The 5629-nt window shown below is 35.7% G+C and overlaps 1 long non-coding RNA gene across 1 annotated transcript; it reads right to left on the reverse strand.

Moving 5' to 3' along the window:
• Nucleotides 1–229: 229 nt before the first annotated feature.
• Nucleotides 230–4714, reverse strand: LOC128283568 (uncharacterized). Its single transcript, XR_008273943.1, has 3 exons — nucleotides 4589–4714; nucleotides 3360–3673; nucleotides 230–435 (listed from the first exon to the last, which is right to left on the reverse strand). It is a non-coding gene; the product is annotated as an uncharacterized LOC128283568 (long non-coding RNA).
• Nucleotides 4715–5629: the final 915 nt, after the last annotated feature.

Here is a 5629-nt window from a genome sequence, read left to right on the forward strand (position 1 = left end):
GCTCATAGGCCCATTTCTAAATACATGCAACATCATTAAACATATATAAGCCCATTTGGGGAGACTACTCAACCTACCAACCACTACACTCCACCCGTACCAACCATACACTCAATGTGGGGAATAGCTCAACCCACCCAAACCCAACACTCCACGATTCTGCCTTGCTTGCTCAGCTATCAATAAATTGAGGCAAAGCCTCCAAGACGTGGACAAGCCACTTTCAGTACTTCCTCCGTCAATATCCCAGTCCCATGCATCAGATAATAACAACATGGCATGAAGTAAATAACAACAGTCAAACATGCATTTAGGTCAATTTAACCCTAGTGGTATTTCGGTAATTTATCTCCTAGGGGTAAAACTATAAATTTTTCACTTTTAAAGGTATTTCAGTAATTTATCTATTTTAGGGTTTTTCATGCATATTCCTACCTTTCACGTACTAACAGAATCACTATCGAGGGTTCTTATCGAATTGGGCCCGTTGACCCATCTTTCCAATTTTGGCCCATTAAGCTCAAAAATATCGAGGGCACAGAAATCATGCACTTTGCAGTCCAAGCATTGCAGCTTACCAAAAACATTAATCGATTTACCTCACGAGCATTGCACACTCGCAAATCTACAAAATACTGGTTTTCGGTATTTCGGCTTTTCGACTTTTGCCAATCTAGACTAAGAAAGAGGGTGTTATTTACACACCTGTTTGCGACGATATGCTGACGAGATCCACACACGAACCGCCTACAATTGGATTACTAACACGTTAATCTAACTATTCAAATACAAATTACGTATTAACCCCTTACAATATTCGGCCAACCACACCTACAGATCATAGTAAGCTTATAAGAAATCAATAAGCAACTCATTAACAAAATTTTGTCAATGTTTACCACATAATCATAATTTCACTGCAAGCAGTCTTCCTGAGCAACAGTCACTAAATCATTTATAACTTGAGCTAAGAAACTCCAAATCAAGTGCCGTTAATTTTCCCTGAAAATAGACTCATATATATTCTATCCGTAAAATTTTTAGAATTTTTGGTATGGCCAATCAATACCAGATTTTTCTTAAAGTTTCCCATGTTTCACTGTTTGACTAATCTGACCACTCTTCATTTCAAATCAAAATTTTCATTGTACAAAATTCAAAATATGTTCTTGTTTATTTCATTTGAAACTAGACTCATTAAGCTTTAATTACATAATTTATTCAGCTTCTAATTCATCTCCCACAATTTATGGTGATTTTCCAAAGTCACATTACTGCTGCTGTCCCAAGCAGATTTATTACCAAATCACTCTTTCACACCTAACTTGCATGCTTGTTATTTAAACATGTATATCACCAATCAATCATCACATATCTATGATTTTACTTAAGTATAATCTCCATTTCATCATTTTAAAGCACAACATGTTAGCCGATTTTTCCCCTTAGCATCTAAGGCACATGCATGCTCATTTGTTTGGCTCAACTTCATCTATCTTCCATTTTTCATCAAAAGAACATGAAACAACAACCAAAAACCAAAATATGCTTCATGAGTTAGGATAGAATCAAGAAGAACTCATGAACATCAAGATAGAAGCAAAGTACCAAGAACTTACCTTCAATTTTCCCCCTCCTAGTGACCGAATATTCAAAGGTTTCCTCCCCTATTTGTTCTCTCTTAAATTCGGCTATGAAGAACAAAGAATGAACAAAAACCTTCCTTTACTTCCTTTTGTTATTCTTATCACTCAACATTTTATGACACATAAATGATATACTAATATTTGTGCCATACTCATGCCATAATTCCAATAAACATATGCCCATAATGTTTACCATGCCCATCATCCATTAACTATTAAAATGCTAATGCCATCATCCATTAACTATTAAAATGCTAAAATGCATACATTATCAACTATCCATCACTTTGGCCGGCCACTACATTAAAAGTGGGGAATTTGACATGCAAATCCTCCTATTTTGCACTACTATTTACTTGGCCACTACAAATTAGCCTATATCATTTTCAAACATTTTCACATAGGTCCTCTTTCAGAATTTCACTCCCTTTTTCTTATGGAACAAAAATTAACTAAAATTACCGGGTTCTATCTTAAGCTTGGGCATTCTAGAAGCCCACTAACATAATTAAACCTATGCCAACATTCACAGAATTCGCGAAAATTGGGGCGTTACATAATATATCATAATATAGTTCCCAATGTTGACATAACTCAGAATTTTCCCTTTTTGTCACTTTATTTCCTTATTTTACTATATCAAGGATAATATCTTACTATAAAAATTTTCAGGATATTACACGAAAGATCTATATACACATTTCAGTCAAATGGGCCTAAGTGAAAAATTTTCAAAAAATGGGCCTACACAACTCGTGTGGCCCACATTGTAGCACCCCAAACCCGGCCCAGAAGTTATGGCCGGATCCAGCATGCCACATCAAAACGTAAAAAAAAAATTTCCATTCTAAGTCCAGAAAATCGTACTTGATGTTCAAAAGATTAATTCATTAAGGGTTAAAGTGAAAGGAAGCTGTGCACCAGGTAAGAAACCGGAAAAGAGGTGGTGAGTCCATTGGACTGCTTAAGTACCAAGCTCCCTTCGGATCCAATCCTAGACATGCATACTGCCATTGCCACACCTTAACGTCATGGATATTTCTAGGAAACCGATTTGATTAAGTCATTTTTAGGAAAAGTGATTAATTTTGGAAAATACTTTCATTGCGGAAGCTTTGCATGTTGTCGTGTTATTTTGAAGTCAACTGTTGTTTTTGAAAACGCGCCCTAAAGCTATCCAATTTCAACAATTAAAATAAATATTATCTATGTTAATAAAACATATAAAAACCATCAAAAATAAATAAGCGGCCTTAGCCCCTTATTCAAATAACAGTATGGCCCATAGGCCCATTTCAAAATACATGCAACATCAGTAAACATATGCAAGCCCATTTGGGGAGACTACTCAACCCACCAACCACTACACTCCACCCGTACCAGCCATACACTCCATGTGGGGAATAGCTCAACCCACCCAGCCCAACACTCCACAGTTGCGCCTTTGCTCTCAATTAATGATAAATTGAGGCAAAGCCTCCAAGACGTGGACAAGCCACTTTCAGATACTTCCTCCGTCAATATCCCATCCCATGCATCGAGATAATAACAACATGGCATGCAATAAATAACAACGATCAAACATGCATTTAGGTCAATTTAACCCTAGGGGTATTTGGTAATTTTGCACCTAGGGGTATAACAGTAATTTTCCATACATAGGGGTATTATAGTAATTTAGCTGCTTTTAGGGTTTTTCATGCATATTCCTACTTTTCACGTACTAACAGAATCACGTACCGAGGGTTCTTACCGAATTGGGCTCGTTGGCCCATCATTCCAATTTTGGCCCATTAAGCCCAAAAATATCGAGGGCACAGAAACCATGCACTTTGCAGTCCAAATTTTGCAGCTTACCAAAAACATTAATCGATTTACCTCACGAGCATTCGCACACTCGCAAATCTACAAAATACCAGTTTTTGGCATTTCTGCTTTTCGACTTTTGCTGATCTAGACTAAGAAAGAGGGTGTTAGTTACACACCTGTTTGCGACGATATGCTGACGAGATCCACACACGAACCGCCTACAATTGGATTACTAACACGTTAATCTAACTATTCAAATACAAACTACATATTAATCCCTTACAATATTCGGCCAACCACACCTACAGATCATAGTAAGCTTATAAGAAATCAATAAGCAACCCATTAACAAATTTTTGTCAATGTTTACCACATAATCATAATTTCACTGCAAGCTGTCTTCCTGAGCAACAATCACTAAATCATTTATAACTGGAGCTACGAAACTCCAAATCAAGTTCCGTTAATTTTCCCTGAAAATAGACTCATATATCTTCTATCCATAAAATTTTCAGAATTTTTGGTTTATCCAATCAATACCAGATTTTTCTCAAAGTTTCCCATGTTTCACTGTTTGACTAATCTGACCACTCTTCATTACGAATCAAAATTCTCATTGTACAGAATTCAAAATATGTTCTTGTTTATTTCATTAGAAACTAGACTCAATAAGCTTTAATTACATAATTTATTCAGCTTCTAATTCATCTCCCACAATTTATGGTGATTTTCCAAAGTCACGTTATTGCTGCTGTCCTAAGCAGATTTATTACCAAATCACCTTTCACACCTAACTTGCATGTATGTTATTTAAACATGTATATCACCAATCAATCATCACATATCTATGATTTTACTTAAGTATAATCTCCATTTAATCATTTTAAAGCACAACATGTTAGCCGATTTTTCCCTTTAGCATCTAAGGCACATGCATGTTCATTTGTTTGGCTCAACTTCACCTATCTTCCATTTTTCATCAAAAGAACATGAAACAACAACCATTTCCTTCATTTTAATTCATGACTAAATGTTCACAACACAACTAAAAATCAAAATATACTTCAAGAGTTAAGGTAGAATCAAGAAGAACTCATGAACCTCAAAATAGAAGCAAGGTACCAAGAACTTACCTTCAATTTTCCTCCTCCTAATGACCGAATACTCAAGAGCTTTCTCCTCTCCTTTCTCTTCTCTAACTTTCAGCTATGATGAACAAAGATGGACAAAACTTTGTTCTTTTCACCCTTTTCTTTTAATAAAACTTCATATTTCATCCATTTAATTCTTTAATACAAAAGACATGATATTCTTATCATGAAACATTTACCTAACCCATTATCATGAAACATTTACCTAACCCATTATCATGGAACATTTACCTAACCTATTATCATGAAACATTTACCTAACCCATTATCATGGAACATTTACCTAACCTATTATCAATTTGTATCAATTTGTACCATAAATTATGGATATCAAGTGTACATTTTGTCTACAACAACATGATGGTTGGCCACTTCATGTAAAATGGGAGGTTTATCATGCAAATCCTCCTATTTTGCACTCCTATTTATTTGGCCACTTCAATTTAGCCTATAGCATTTTCAAACATTTTCACATAGGTCCTATTTCATAATTTCACTCACAAATGACAAAATCAAAGCATGAAATTTTGTCAACATTCACAGAATTCCCGAAAATTGAGGCGTTACACACATGGCCTATCTAACTAGCTCGTGTGATCACACACACCTGTGTGCTCTACACGGCTTGGCACTTGGCCGACCACACACCCGTGTGGTGCGCACGGCCAGGCACACAGTCGTGTGACGAACAAAAGTCTCAAAACAACATTAGTTTTCTCAAGTTTTTCGAGTTCTAAATGACTTTTCAAGTTAGAATCACACACCTGAGGATAATTTTGATAAACCACACAAATATCGCACTTCGAATCTTCTTTGAAAAATGTCGAAACGGTATCTACTCCGTTAGAGGGTTCTTGTTTTCATACCTTTTGCACTACGCTTTGAATTATGATTGAAGAGCGAATCTTACACACATATATAGAAAAAATTGAAACGGCAGCAAGAAAAACCAATGGAAATAGAGAAAATAAAATAAAATAAAATAAAGAAGAAAAATAGGGAAGAGGGGAACAAAAGAATGTG

This window comes from Gossypium arboreum, chromosome 11 (genome assembly GCF_025698485.1).
Source record: "Gossypium arboreum isolate Shixiya-1 chromosome 11, ASM2569848v2, whole genome shotgun sequence".
Taxonomy (NCBI): domain Eukaryota; kingdom Viridiplantae; phylum Streptophyta; class Magnoliopsida; order Malvales; family Malvaceae; genus Gossypium; species Gossypium arboreum.